Source organism: Tachypleus tridentatus, chromosome 5 (assembly GCF_004210375.1).
Source record: "Tachypleus tridentatus isolate NWPU-2018 chromosome 5, ASM421037v1, whole genome shotgun sequence".
NCBI classification, from domain to species: domain Eukaryota; kingdom Metazoa; phylum Arthropoda; class Merostomata; order Xiphosura; family Limulidae; genus Tachypleus; species Tachypleus tridentatus.
In genome coordinates this window covers 10,386,142-10,403,358 of record NC_134829.1, presented here as the reverse complement: position 1 = coordinate 10,403,358, position 17,217 = coordinate 10,386,142, and positions in this window count along the sequence as shown.

Sequence of the window (17,217 nt, the reverse complement as noted above, 5' to 3'; positions counted from 1 at the left end):
AATTGGTGCTGAGAAAGAGTGAATATTGGGAACTGGCTTCATGTTAAATCATATAAGCAAGGTTAGGCTAGCTTCAAGTAACTATACAGTATGATTATACACAGGAGATCCCTGTGCTTTACATGACAATTATTATGCCAAATACTGAACTTTCTGTAAACAAGAATATCGGTCACTGTACCAATTAAAAACGAAATACTCATACTGTGCTGTAATAAAATTTAAAACTCCATTGTATGTTGACTGATTAAAGGTTGATAGAGCTATCTTCTACCTAAATAATAAAAAAAAATTTATCATCTGGGTAATAAGATAAAAACATACAATTTGTATCAAATCTAGATGGGACATTGCAATATGCGATGCTGCAAAAACTCCAGTATAATATTCTAACAACATTGCAGTCTCAATTACAAGAGTTGTATGATTGGAGCTGAATAGGTCTTAGAACTGAACAGTGTCAGTGGTTACATGCAAGCTCACAGAATATCAAAACAATTTTTTCATCAAACCTCGTGACTTAGACTGGACAAATAAAATATCTCATAGTATCGATATCAGAGACGCAACCCCAATATGTCAATAGGCCAGATAACTTCCACTTGCAAAACAGATTGGGGTCTTTGAACAGAGAGAGGTTATAAAAAGACAAGTGAGAAAACCCAATACTAGTTCTCCGGCATTACCCACCACAGTAGTGAAGAAAAAGATTAGATCCGTGAGGTTCTGCATGGACTATTAGTGAATGAAGTCAGAAAGAAAAATGGCCACTTACGGTTTACTCCAAGAATTTATTCTATTCTATATGTTCTATCAAGATTAAAATGGTTTGTAACATCAAATATTAACATTAGATTTTAGTAAGTGCAATTCAACAAAGCAAGCAGGTAGACGTTAGTCTTTACTGCAGGAAATTGATTGTGGCATTTACTTGTTATATTATGTGGATTACGTAAAATGATTAATATAAAAGGATCTCTGAGAGTTATTATTCAATTTACTTAGTGATTTAATACTTAATGATTATTTAATTTTCATAACAAGTGTTAAAAGTTAATTATTTTAAAAGCGATAGTTCTGTCAAGTTTCGTATGCAATTCCATACTAGTCACACGTTGGATATGAAGTTGAATTGTTGTAGTAAGATTTCTTAATACTATTCATGCCGTCTTACTCTAAAGTTTTTTTTAGTTTCCTCGTTATACGTACTAGTGTTGTCACCCGAGGGCTAGAGAAAATATGTAAGACATTACATAGGCAGACAACTTCAAACTTCATAAAAGTTTATTTGGTTTTGATAATGTTTTTTATAGTTCAACTACACAATTTCGAATATAATATTTCAATTTTTCTACCACTAAAGAATTTCTTACAAATCAGGAAAAAAAACCTTTTTTTATTAAATCAAATTATTACTTTGTTCACCACAATGCACATATTTTACTATTATGTTTGTTAAGCAAATACAAACAAATAAAAAAAAAAACTGAAGGGGAACTAATGCCAAACGATTATACATTTTCATTCAAATAGATTTTCTGTGTCTTTTGGTCTCAGGACTAACTACATATTGTTGTCTTTCTTTTATGTATTGCGCCTGTAGCATCTCATTTCAATGACAAACAGAAGTTACCCATTGTGCTGATGTTTCACCGTCCCTGATACCTCTTCTCAATTTTCCCGATGTCTTGATGAATTTTTTTCTCCTGTTCTTTGCTGACAGCACCGTGATTTTCAGGAAAATAACCAATATGTGAGTGTAAGAAACGAACTTTCAAGCTCATATTACAACCCAATTATTTGAACTTATCGAGTATGTTATTAACTATATTTTCGTAGTTTGGGTCTTTGTTGTTTCCTAAAAATTTGTCAATGACATCTTTAGAAGCAATCCTCGCTTCTTTTTCAACTTTCTTCATTGTTCTTTTATACTATTCATCTGAAGACAATTTCCTAATCTGTGGACCAAAACAAATCCTTTTTCTAAGTGTCACTTCCAAAAAACCAAGGAATTGTCAACATAGATACTTCAAACAGTCACCATCTTTATCTGAGGCCTTTACAAACGTCTTCATCAAACCCAGTGTTATGTGAAGTGGAGGTTATAGGACTTTCTTTCTGTCAACCAAACTTTCATGTTCAATGATTTTTATCCTAGTCTCAAGCTGTCTATCCATGCTGATTTTGTGCTTTGCTGTCACATTCACACAAAAATTAAAACTTTGTATAACCAGATTGTTGACCCACTTTAGTACTTTTAAGTTTTCACAAAATACCAACTATATTCTTTGTATTTGGTCTTACTAACAAGAAGTTCGAGATTTTCGTACATTTCTTTCAAGTGAACAAAGACTAATAAAAACAGTAGCATATATGTTTCCATTGTGAAGAAGACTTCTTTTGGAGGTATCAATCGCCATTCACTTGGTTCATAGACTGCAGCTCCTAGAAGTGGTATTGTTTCATCAATAAACTGGTGCACCTTCTTGCAAAAAAGTATAGTATAAACTTTTTCTTACGGTTACTGTACCAGTAAAATGATGTCCTTGGATAAAGTTTTTGTTTTCTGAATTTCACGCAAAGCTACACGAGAGCTATCTGCACCTGCTGTCCCTAATTTAGCAGTGTAAGACGAGACGGAAGCCATCCACTGCCAACTCTTGGACTACTCTTTTACCAATAGTGGGATTGACCATCACATTATAATGCCCCCACAGCTGAAAGGGCGAGCATGTTCGATGCGACGGAGATTCAAACTCTCGACCCTCAAATTACGAGTCAAGCACCTTAAATCTCTGGGCAGGAGAGAGAAAGAAAAAAGAGGAATGAAAGGAAGCAGAGAATAAGAGCACAAATCAAGATTCCCAAACTCAACTAACAAAAAGAGGAAGAACACAAGACTAACAAGTTGGAATATAATCACTTTAAGGTTACACTGGGAGATATGGGCTGGATGGAATCCATTCACTCATATAAAACGTTAGGAATCTCATAAGCATATCTATATCAGATTTGATTATTTATAGAGGTTGAGCATGGAGCCAGTATATAAATTATCCTATGCTATGTGACGACCGTGAATCTAAATAATGGCTTTGTTGTGAAATTTTCGTCACAAAAGAATGTCGTATAACTATCACGTTTAAAGCACATCCCTTTCTCTGCATAGCAATGGTAAGTCATTTAGTGTACAAGAGCAATGGTTTCCTAGCACCTGTAACCAACAGTATGATCACACAGAAATCCATAGACACTGCAATTTCACAACTGAACCGACATATCTTTGTACTTTATTTGTTTTTGAATTTTTCGCAATGATACGCGGGTGATAAGTGCACTAGCTGTCCTTAATTTATCAGTAACAGACTAGAAAGAAGGTAAGTAATCAGCAACATCCATTGTCAATTCTGTGGCTCCTCTTTTACTAATGAATAGTGAGATTGACTATTATTTACAATATTCTATGACTGAAAGGGTGAGCATGATCGACGACGGGGATTCGAACCAGTAGATTGCGAGTCTACACCTTAACCTTCAGACATCATATGGTGTGGCACGACTTTCGGTTTCATTTTATAGCTGATTGAAATGTGTTACTATTGACATGTTTCACTTTTCTAAGCAGACACATTTCTTAATCATGTTTCATAATATCACTCAGGTTACTGGATGGCTTTTGTTATTAAATTTTGCGTTCGTGGATTCTCGCATACAAAAATTGTTATCCGTTGCTTACCACGTTTGGGTTGTGGTTTGTTGCAGAGTTAACCACTTTCCTTTATTTTTCAGTACCTTCAAGTAAAAAGAATATACTCGTATAAAAAATCCCAGATATAAACAAAGTTGTATGGTACGAGAATATAAATAATTTACATCAGAAAAAGCTGTTACATACCCTTTCTAAAAGCAACAGATTTTAGTTGGCCTGAAACAACCTCTGTAAACCCAAAGAGTCAATTGTAGTTCCAGCACCACTTTATACCACGTGACTTGGTAGTTTGAATACTTACTCCTGTCTTATAAAAGTGAGGACTTGTATACTGGTTGATCAAGCTCTAATCCAAAACAACACCACCAAGGAATTTGCATTTAAGCCGCAGTAAGATGATAAGGTGGCGAACAGTTCACCAATGAACACAGTAGCTGTAGAGGGGATTCTGCATGCAACCACCAAACCACAACAAACCATGGCAGAGCCCAGAGTCACCTGATTTAAAACCATCTGTATAAATAGTAATGGAAGGTTGGTTCAAAAGATGTTCAGCAAGTAACAGACAGTATTTTCAATCGGGAGTGTCTGCTTTTCTCAGATGACTTAGAGATAGGTCACATTTGGAGACTGTAATAAACCATGATGGGATAGACTGACCAATGGACACAGCTATGTTATCCAAGGACAGACCCAATTCATCCAACTGATTCTGGATATAAAGGCCAAAAGAAACAATGACAGATCATCTGTTCTGAAAAAATCATGGCCCACTGAGGAAGGAAAACACAACCCCAGGTGGGATGTTTTGTTAAGGGACGAAGTTGTGAAGCATACAGTAAAGACAGTTGCAAATGGCAGAGATTCATAAGATTCTGTGTATAAGCTCTGAACTGGGGAAGTGCAGAAAGCCTAGATGCAAGGCCGAAGCCCCTGATGATGAAGATGGTTCAACAACTTTAAGGCCTAGGTCCTGGTAGAACCATAGACCAGTGATTCATAGTCGAGTTTCAATTGAATAACAGCACAATACATCTTCAGCATAGAACATTGATCTGTTCCTCAAATGGTGGAAGAGAGAACAGAGAGGATGTTCAGTGCTCTTGAACATTTGACATATAGCTGCTTGATGTGGGGGATAAAGGTCAGCTTATGGACAAAGATAAGCTCCAAGAACTTTGTCTCAAGGACCACAGGTAGCACAACTTCACCGATACGTAGTTCAGGATCAGGGTGAATACCCTGTTGGCAGCATAAAAGCATGCAAACGGTTTTAGAGAGAGAAGTTAAAAACCATTTGCTGTGGTCCACTTCAGTAAACTATTGAGGACAGTCTGTAGCTGCCACTCAATATACATGTTTAATGACTGACAGATGTGAAAGTCTTCGACAAAGACCCTGATTGCAACAGTAAAGAGTTGTTCAGTGATGGAAATAATCTTCACACTGAAAAGTGAGACACTCAAAACACAGCCCTAAGGGACTCCAACTTTCCGTAGAAAATAACAGGAAAGTATCAAACCCACATGAACTGGGAATCGCCTGTCCATTAAAACATTTTTAATAAAAATGGGCAAATGGCCACACAACTTATTATTATGGAGGTCTCACAAAATGCCATACCTCTATGTTGTTTCATAAGCCTTCTCAATGTCAAAAAATATTGATACAAGATGTTATCATCTCAAAAAGGATTCTATGATTGACGTTTCAAGTCGAATCAGATGGTCCACGATGGAATGCTGTCACTGAAACCCACACTCGGTGAGCAAGAAAAGGTTGTTTGATTCAAGTAAAACAAACAAGACGAGTATTAACCATCCTCTCTAAGGTCTTACAGATACAGCTCTTCAAAGCATTTGGATGGTAGTTTGAAGGAATCTTGGGATCTTTCCCAGGTTTAGAGAAAGGTAAGATAATACCCTGGCACCAGGCATCAGGAAAAAAAATTCTCATGCCAGATCCAGTTAAAAACAAGCAAATTAATAGCAAGAGAAGCAGGTGATAGATGGCACAGCATTTCACAGTGTACATCGTCCAACTGATATATTGTCAGACCAATGAAGGGCCAGTTTGAGTTCTACCAGTGTACCAGGGACAATTATAGTCATAGAGATAATAAGCTCGAAAGGAAAGAGGTGATCACTCTGCCAATGTCTTGATGGCTAAGAATGTTCATGAAGGAACAGAAGTGCTAGATACTGAGCAAAAACTTTCATCTAGAGCATCGACGATGCTCCGGGGATCAGCTATTTCCTGGCCATCAGAAAGCAAGATCGAGAGGGGGACAGAATTATATTGCTCACTGATCTTTCGACTCCTGTCCTGTATGACTTTGAAATTGGTGGTAGAAGATATGCTGCTTGTGAACTTAATCCAAGATTCCTTCTGGCTTTGACATCTTATCCACTGAGCATATGCATGGGCCTGCTAAAAAGCGATGTGGTTCGAGAGTATGGGACACCTAAGAAAAGTATCCCAGGCTTGGTTTTGAACTTTCTATGCCATGTGGAAGGCAGGATACCATCACAGACGAGGATATCCTGAAAACCTGTCGATTTTAAGAATACATTGAGCAGCTGTTTGTACAATACAGTCAGTTACTGCTGCCACACAGTCATCTATTGATGGCTCATAGACGATGGCAGGATCAAGTTCTGCAAGTGCAGCGAACGAGGACCAGTTTACTTGATCCAGTTTCCACAGGAGCATGTGGGGTGGGTGACACCAATGACAGCCAGTCCCTCTCAAAATTATAGGAAAATGATCACTGCCTTGTGGATTAGTGTCAACCCTCCATGAAAAACTGGAGAATAATGAAGGGGAGCAAACTGAGAGATCAATAGCAGTAAAGGAATGACTAGGTGCATGAGAATTAGAAGAAGAACCACTATTGAAAAGAAAGATAGATACACACTACAGAGTGATCCCACCCATCAATATCAGCACTTCCTCAGAGGTGATGATGACCACTAATGTCACCCAGGTTTAAAAGGAGAGACGACAATTGTTCAATGAGAGCATCAAGGTTTGATTGATCATATGTCTCTCCAGGGGACAGGTAGAGAGAACAAACAGTGATGGTGTGACCCAAGGAAACATGAATGGCTACAGCCTCCAAGGGTGTGTTGAGTGACAAAGGCCCGGGTGGGCACATGCTGATAAACCAACAGTGCTACCCCTCAAAAAACTCGTCCATCACACAGCCTGTCATTTCTGTACAAAAAAACTGCCAAAAGGTGACTGTATCGGCAAGTTTCAGAAATGTTTCCTGTAAGGAAAGACATACAGGAAGTAGGCAATCAGTGTTTTGATGTCATCCAGATTAGGACGTAAACCTTGACATTTCCATTGTATCAAAGTGACAATTTTTATTTATGTGTAGGTGAACTGGGTGGAGAACCCTTCTATTTACGACTACGTTTTTTCCTTACTGTCCTTATTCAAGGGAGATCTATCGACTTCCATGGATCCTGCCCTGGGTTGATTGGGCAGGGCTTTGCTGTTGGAAGAGGATTCCAGAGACTGAGGACATGAACGAATGACTATTTTGCATTTTGAGGTGGGAGAAGATGTATCCAAAGAAATGCCTGTACCTGGAACCAAAGGATGTGGGTCTTGGAGTTTGTTGGACTATATGGAAGGGACAGAGATGGGTGTAGAAATTGTTTCATCAACTTTTTTAACCATGGAGGTCAAAAGACTTTTCATTTGTTTTGAGAACGACTCTCTTGAAGGCACAGAGTGATCTGTCTGCACTCCCATTGTAGTAGTAGAATGAAGTGCAGCAGCATACGTTGAAGATGAAGTGGTGGACAGCAACTTTCAAGCCTCTGGGTAAATAATGTTATGAATCGTTTTCAAACCCTGCACCCCTTTTTCTTCCAACCATTTAGAGCAAGAACGAAAGCAGGATGGGTGAGAGCCATTGCAACTGACACAATGTAGGTCTGTTTCACACTCATAGGCATCATGGTCCTTGCCACCACAACGAGCACATGTCAAGGAACCACGACATGACGTCTTTGAGTGGCCAAACCACTGACACTGGAAACATCAGAGGGTTTGGAATGCAATGCCATACCCTGCAATTAAGATAATCTGTCTTGATGGTGGCAGGTAGACGTGATGATGTAAATGACAGAATGAAAACATTGGTCAGCATCATAATTCCATCTTTGCAAGTGGAGATACACCTCACTGCAGAAACTCCTTGGGTGGAGAAACCAGCGAGGATCTCTGACTCAGGGATATTTTTTAAATCCTTTACAACAATAACTCCTCATGATGAATTCATAGCAGCAAGAGGTGCAACTTCAATAGGTATATCTTCAACCACCTTTGAATGCAAGAGGAGTTCAGTGTGTTGAGATGTGGATGTTTCCACCAATATGTCTCAAGATCAAAGCTTCTTTAATCTTTTGTGAATGAAAAAGGGAGACAGCAGCCCAAAGATTTGTCTGAAAGAGAATGTGGGATAAGAAAATGAGGCACAACAGGTGTTACAGATGTTGAAGATTGCTTCTCAGAATCCTCAAGATGTGGTCGTTGATCTATTAACTGTTTTTTCAGTTTTATTTTTTATTTGGAGGATCCAGAATTAGAAAGGAATATTTCGGTGCCCACTGACCCTACCCATCATGAAGCCCTACAAACACGTGAGTGGATGTTTAGATCCCAGAGGAGGTAAAATGAATGAACAGAACCTTCCCTGGGAGGTCCCCTCACTACACACAATAATCAATACTGAGGGGTAGGGAAATGAAATGAAGGCAAAATTACCCTCACAAACAGCAGAAGTCTTGAGAAGGAAGGCTCTACCTGGGTAAAGGAGGTCATATGTGCTATGGTAAAGGATACATAGACGTTAACGGCAAATATGCCTGACAAATGACGTCGTAATGATAAAAGAATGAACTAGAATTTAAGGTAAGATGGTGCTGGGAACAAGATGTCACAGCTTTAAAAAAGGTGTGTATATATATATAAAACCAGAGATGAGAAAATATGATGGCACTTTGAAAAACAGAAAATAGAGGATAAGGCAGTCCAACTTCCTGCAGTCTTAGACACTGAGAAACCCTTGTCAAACAGTCAATATAAGATGTGTAAAAAAAGAGCAAAGTAGGGTAAGAAGGAATGATGCCACAGTATAGCAATCACTGGAGTAAAACGTGATACTTAAGTTGATAAGCAGATAAAAGAAGTGCAGGCAGAAAGAGATATGAAAGAAGGTACCTGAGAGAAAAAATTATCCCTTTTGACAAGGAACAGGACAATGCACATGCATGAAGTCGGATTGTAGATATAAATGAATAAAATCAATATCATGAGGTTTATAAAGGAGAAATGGGGAAGAAGGAAGAGAAAAAGATGGTGATAACTATCAGAAGTACATGATATAGAGTGGATTGAATGGTGAACATTACATGATGGAAAAAGACAGATGGGATGATAAACATAAAAACCAGTTATTGGTTGGTTGGTTGGTTGAGTTAGAGTTTTATGGCACAAAGCAGCTAGGCTACCTGCACCCAAAATCTGGTAAAAAGGTAAAAGTAAAGTAAATGTAGTAAAATTCATAAAAGGAAATGAAAGTAAAACAAAATAGAGTTTAAAAACATAAATAGAATAAAACCAATGTTGACATCTAGTCTACAATGTTAAGAGAGAAACTACAGTAAGAGAAATTGTAAAAGACTTTCTGTAGCATAATGGTAATTATCATAATCCACCAGGAACACTAACAGAAGAACCACCATTAGTCACCTGACATTGGCCTTTCCAGTTCTGGTTCTGAGTTATGTGTTATTATGGCCATTTTCAAAAAATAAAGTAATAAAAGTTTTAAAAACTTGTAGTAAAATGTTAATAATAACTCACCAGGATGACTAATAGGAAGTTCAAACAGCAGCGTTAGTCACCTGAAATTGGCTTCTCCAATCCTGGTTCTGAGTTATTTGATGTTATGGTAATTTTCAGAAAGTAATAAAATTTTTAAAACACTTACAGCAAAATTTTAATTATAACTCATCAGGTTGACTCATGGGTTGTTCAAAAACCATTGTTAGACACCTAAGTTGGCCTTTTCAGTCCTGATGTTGAATTATTTAATGTTACGGCCATTTTCTAATTTCAAATTGAACAGAGACTGTTATTCTAAAAAGGGAACCACTGTAAAAAAGGGCTAATGTATAAATTAAAAACTTAAATGGCATTAAAAAGATTAATGGCCTTTAAAAAACTAAAAAAATTTTCCAAGATAGACAGTGTCACCATCACCAATAACACTGTCTAATGTCATGGGCAAATCTTGGGACAGAACATGTTTAAAATGGTGCCGTCATTGAGAGTTGTAACGACGCCAAGAAAGTAAAATGTGGCTGATTGTGATTCAAGTGTTACACAGACTACACAATGGTGTATCAGTTCCAGATAAAAGAAAACAATGGGTTAAAAAACTGTGACCAATGCATTGTCTAGTTAGAACAACTTTCCAATCCTTCTCAAAGCAAGACGGACAAAGTCCAATACAGGGTTTTATTTGGAAAAGCTTGTATTCGCATTGCTCACTCCAAGTCGACTGGCAGCTTGCACAGAGCCAAGCCTTGAATACAAGACCGTAGTCCATGTATGAAATAGGCACAGTGGTGATAGTGCCAGAGCACATAGATTTAGCTGCCATGTCTGCGAATTCATTCTCACAAATACCAACGTGGCCCGATATCAAGAAAAACTGGATAGAAGTAGATGTTAAAGAGAAATGGGCCAGTCAGTTTTGAATATTGGTGACAACAGGGTGTGAACTAATGCAAAGCAATTCCAGTGCCAGTAGAGAACTAAGCGAGTCAGTATAAATAGTGCAGTTGGAGTACTGCTCAGCTTCTATGTAGATCCAGGACAAGAGAAATGACTACAGTCCAGCAGTGAACACAGACTGTGGTCGTTTACCTATTGACTGTTTATTCACTATTTTATTTAAATTTTTATTTGTAGGATTCATAGGAAAAAAGGAAATTTCAGTGCCCACTGACCCCATCCACTATGGAGCTCTACAAGAGGATGCACTACAATGCCAAGCAAGGACACTGCATCAATGCCAGGGTTTTGTAAGCACTATACCCAAACATCAGCATGAGACACAATGTCCACAACACCTGTTGAGAACTTCCAACACTGGTACTTGGTTGACCCTAGCCCAAGTAGACCAGCCAATTGCCCTACAGGAATTCAAGGCCAATGTGGTGTGTTCGGGTTGGACCCCTCACAACCACCAGGATCCTCTCCTCCCCTTCATGGGCTGCCATGCATGGCAAACACGTGGGTGGATGTTTAGATCCCAGAGGAGGTAAACTGAAAAACCGAACCTTCCCTGGGAGGTCCCCTCTCCACATACAGGAATCCACACTGAGGGGAAAACTAGTTATTACAGTATTGGTTGAACACTTATTGTTAGAGCTGAGAAATGCAAAACAAAAGACAAAAATGGGTTTGTATTCTGATAGGTTGCAAAAGCATGAAACTTCGACACATTCAACTGAAAGCAGAGAAAAAAGAAGACCTGTAGATTGAGGGACGCCTCAGTGGGGAAATTCCTGTTAGAACAAGACAACCAATCTGTAACCAGCTTAAGTGCACCCAGAATATATCAAACCTGCAGGTGAATGCATTGGTTGTGTGCCCAATAGGTCCAACATTTGAAAATATAGGAACCAAGAACGAGTGCCCCCCTGCTGGATGGCCTAAGAGATGAGAGCCGAATTATCTATTAATGAAGGAGGGAGTAAGAATAAACTTAACTTTTTGAAGTTGCATAACGCTAAATATCCACAATTCATCAGCTTAATTGTTCATATAATTTTTAATCTCAATTCTTATACTTTTTGTGCATCTAAGAATAAGTTTATTAAAAAACAGTATAAAGACAAAAAGAGCATACTAACATCTCCCATTACATGTTGTTTTACGTGAAAATGCTATAAAATTAACTCATCTACATATGAATTTCATACCTCATATTTATGTATATATAAAGCTACACACAGAAAGACCAGCTATTGTCTTTATGAAGAGTTTAAAAAAAAAGTTTTTTTGGAAGTTATTTTATTGTGAAACATACGTGTACCACAGAAATGTACTTAAGCTGCTTAGCATTTTGTTACCAAATACAGCAGACCCAATAAAACTTTACATTGAAGAGCTGTGAACAGGCTCATCTGCTAACTGTTGCTCCATTGTAACAAATAACAGTCAGAAATTTAAATATCAGAAATGATATCTTGATTGATGTAGTATTAAATGTTTCAACCCTTATGTACTTTCCTGCTAAAAGCATCAAGACACTCCAGGAAACAATGGGGGAAAGTATAATTTTCCTACACAGAAAATGCATTTCCAATAGATATTTCCCTCTACAAGTTTTTTTAAATTTTAACAGAGATCATCAAAAGCATAAATCACTAGCAATGCAGTTTATGATCTTGTATTGTATACATCATCCAATAGCTATAGTGAATTGTCCTATTGCAACGAATAGAAAAGCTTCAGTGATACCATTTTAGACCTTCACAGATTTATGTTCAGTTTAAGACATGCAGGTAGGAATGATGATCATGTGATAAGAAAGAAGAGGTACTAGAAGAGATAACTGTTTCTTTTACTTCTTTGTTTACTGTTATATATTTTAAGAAAAACAAGTTTAAAATCTTATTTGTAACCAGTAATAATGTAATTCACACATAATATACAAAATACTAGTCCATTAAAATACTGCCAACACAAGTCACTTTATAAAGACTCAAGGTTAGTTTTATACTCTTGGATATGGTAAGAAGTACATGTATGCTGCATCATTATACGTTTCCATCTTGGCCAGCAATAGCTGAAAGGCCAACATAATAAAAATAATACATGTATATAAATTTATAATGTTTCAACATTTAAGCTATTTAGATTAAACATTTGTATTTTTGAGTTATAACCTGTGGTCATTCTAGAAAGAAAAAAGCATGATTTATATTTACTTCCTAATTTCTTATGGTGGTTATGAGATCAGTGAAATCGATCAAACATGTACAAAGATTTTGATTTGATAGTGAAAATAACAGAAAAAAAGAGGTTTTTTGTTAGAAAACATTTGATAATTATATGGAAATTATAAAGATTTCATATGTGAAATTTGAATGTTTTCTCATGCACAAACATCATTTTAATCTTAAAATAAAAATTACTCTGCATGTTGCCTAGTTATTATTTTGAGAAAAAAACTGAGAAAATTGTTAATTAATATGTCTTAATACTTAATTTAAAAACCTGATATTTTGTGTACAAAAGATTTTTAATGTTTTCTAATAAACTGCAAAATTTTATAAACATATACACACTGTAACAGATTTACCATTATGTTTATTTTAATACCTATGTTTCAGTTTGATGCATGGAATGAACATTGTTAAATGTGTAATGACAAGTCCTGCCTGTTCTCTAAATATTTAGAAGATTCTTGAGAACAAGAATCAACAATATGTAGTTTACAAAAATACTAGTTTTTGAATGTTCAAGAATCTTGTATGGTTCATATAAAAGAAACTAGCTGAGAAACAGTAACAGAATATTTTTGTTTGTCAGCTATAGTCAGTATATTATTAGCCTTGGAAACCATAAATGTGATTAACATTTATTAATTGGAAAACTAGAGAATTGTACCAGGAATGTTTATAGATTTTGAACATTACAAACTGTTCAACTTCAGTATATTAACTTTGGAGTTGCTGATGCAGACCAAGTTAGCTAGTTTATGTGAGGTGTAACAATAACAACTCAGAATTTTGTGAACCTGACGATGACCGAAGAAGGTCAAAACGTCGTTCACTCCTCTATGTAAAATATTTTCTCAACCAAAACGAGCCGTTTTTACATATATATTTCAGAATTAATTTGCTCATCGTGGACTTGGACTATTGATAAAACATTCTGTTCTAGACTGGATATTGCCTGCAAGTTTCTAAAATTGTTGTAAATAAATCAGTATTTTTAAGAACTATTTATAATAATCATTATAAATTGCATTTTTATTTATATCTTAAAATATACTTGTGTTAAGAAAGAAAACTGTGTGTATCAATCTTGTTGGCAAGTGTCATAAATTTGATACACATTAACATTTAGTTACCTTCCGAATTCAAATAAAAATTTCTGGCTATTTGAAATCGTAATAAGTAATATAATAAATTGGAGACTCATCCTACGTAAATTATAATATATAACAATACATTATCAAAAATCATAGAATAAATACTCTCATTGATACCTTTGTGGTTACGAGATGAGTGGATCCCAGCCAACCCATTATGAAAAGTAATTAAATGCAATCACAGTTGAAGAAAACAGTAGAAAAAAGTACTGAATTGTCAATGAAGTACAATCAAAGATGTTAGTCACATGCAAAAACCACATCTAAATAATACTGTGCTAATTTACAAAGTGAAAAATGAGCAGGAGCTAGCTCTGCCAACAAAGGTGGTGCAACAATATTGATGGAAGGTGGTCACATACTATATATATGTTCAAAAGTGGCACAAATATTTCTGAGATATACAGTGAAGCACTGTTAAGCTTCGCTATTTGGGGGTCAACCTGCTTAACTGTAGCTTAAACCTTTGTGACTGAAAAGCCGAAGTCGCCAACAGCTCAGCCGAGGAGCCTCATTCGGGCCATTGCGTGATCATTATAATATTAATGTATAGACTATTCAGATACAATTGACAAGTGCCAATGTTTATCATTTAAACATTCTAAATCAAAGCAATGAAACTTTATTGCAGTAACTAATATGCTCACTATTAATTCAGAAACTGAAGTGATTTCTATTGGGTTTGTGGCCAATATTTATACAATTTCATAAAAATATCGGATTATCGAATTAAAAATAATACTTTAACTATTGATCACTTTTTCACGGATTTACCGCGGATTAACTTTAATGTATGGAGAGGTGTGATTCGGTAACAATGGCGGCCTCCATAAAGCTAACATAGAGAGCGGATAAGGTAGATTAACGGTCGATTTCTGTTGTAATATATTTTATTTTATTTCCCAAATTAAAGCAAATCCTTTTTAAATATCCCCTTGAAGTTATAAAGACAAGGAGAGTGTGAGAAACTTTAAAAAGCCAGGTAGTAGATTAAATACATAAAACATTTTGGGACAAGACTTGCTACAGGGGCTTAAGCGATTTTGCGGCTTAATGGCACTCCACTGTATATAGACTGGTGAACTGACTTTTTTTTTTAAGCAATGCTTAAGAAAAAGAAAGAAAGATTGAATTAGCTTTGTGCAAGATGAGGTGAGACCATATCACAAACAATATTCAGAAGGAGTGTCATGCAATCAAGGAGATAGTTCATAGAACCAAGCCCAGAAAATCTGAAGAAAATCTAGATGTATCAATTGCATCTGCATGAGACTGTACATCAAACAAAGCAAAGGGAAAAGGCTGTTTAAGTCTTCATCTCCTTATCCAGCATCCATAAAATAATGGAGAACAAATTGAGGGTTGGGAGAACTTCATTCTCCATGAATGACTCCATTTCATTGCAAATAATTGCTGAAACCTTCTCTGCCATTAAGTTGGTTGCACCAAATGTTACCAGCAACAGGTGGTTTATCTAAGATAGTAGTAGCAGTTGAACAAAATTATAAAATTAAACTGCAAATTCATAATTTAATTCAAAATGAGTAAATAACACAAGATGAGAAGTATGTTTGGATAAACATAAAAAAGTTTACAAAATAAATTCAATTTGTACACAACTACTTTTAGACTACCAAAGATCAAAGTTACATACATAGAATTGAAAGGAACACTGTAAATAAATGTAAGCAAAATTTGAAATCTCAAAGCTCAGTGAGATTAGAAGCTCAGCTTCTAATCATTCAGGTATAAAATCAAGAAGTGTGTGTGTTTTCTAATAGCAAAGCCTCATCAGGCTATCTGCTGAGCCCACCGAGGGGAATAGAACCTCTGATTTTAGCATTGTAAACCTGTAGACTTACAGTAAGCAGGGGCATCAAGAAGTGAAGTTAAACTATAATTTAAGGAGAAAGATAACTGCACAAGGACATGTTCCTATAGGTGGAGGGTTGTTATGCGATTACTTATATGCTACAGCACAAATGACTCACATTAAACGAAGGCTAGTGGTGAGCAAAAGATTTTAGCATATAGAGGGCAGCAATAATAAAATTTTTTTATGTGAGAACAGGTAAGATATTGTACAGGAAATTTTAGTATAATATTGTTTTAAATATAGAAATTGACTTATAGCCTAGTTTGAAGATTGTAAATTTTATTTTTAATAAAATAGTTGACACATCTATCAATTTTCAAAATATTCATACAACGGATATTAAACAAAAAGATATTTGAATCTATAGATATTCTTTTCTCCTATGTCACATCACGTTGGAATAGGCTCATGGAATCTGAAAGTGTCAGACACAACTCTCCACACGCTTCCATCATTTCCTTGTTTGGCTGTTAACAGGAAGGACTCAGAAAACTTACATCTGTTCTTCCCAGAAAACTTTATATTCCCAGCAGCATGAACAAGAATTGTTGTCTGCCCTTGAACAAATTCATCTAAGATGGAAATAATGTAAAATTTTATTTTACCTAAAGTTTGTCTTTCAAGCCATAGTTGATCAACCTGGTAAATTTTCCCATAAACAAGCACATACATATGTACACTAAACAGTAACTGCAAGTAAATACTGTTTTTAAAAAAAAAATTATATTATTTTAGATTGTTATTAGGAAAATGAAACATAAATAACCATTTATCATTTAAACATTCTAAATCAAAGCAATGAAACTTTATTGCAGTAACTAATATGCTCACTATTAATTCAGAAACTGAAGTGATTTCTATTGGGTTTGTGGCCAATATTTATACAATTTCATAAAAATATCGGATTATCGAATTAAAAATAATACTTTAACTATTGATCACTTTTTCACGGATTTACCGCGGATTAACTTTAATGTATGGAGAGGTGTGATTCGGTAACAATGGCGGCCTCCATAAAGCTAACATAGAGAGCGGATAAGGTAGATTAACGGTCGATTTCTGTTGTAATATATTTTATTTTATTTCCCAAATTAAAGCAAATCCTTTTTAAATATCCCCTTGAAGTTATAAAGACAAGGAGAGTGTGAGAAACTTTAAAAAGCCAGGTAGTAGATTAAATACATCAAACATTTTGGGACAAGACTTGCTACAGGGGCTTAAGCGATTTTGCGGCTTAATGGCACTCCACTGTATATAGACTGGTGAACTGACTTTTTTTTTTAAGCAATGCTTAAGAAAAAGAAAGAAAGATTGAATTAGCTTTGTGCAAGATGAGGTGAGACCATATCACAAACAATATTCAGAAGGAGTGTCATGCAATCAAGGAGATAGTTCATAGAACCAAGCCCAGAAAATCTGAAGAAAATCTAGATGTATCAA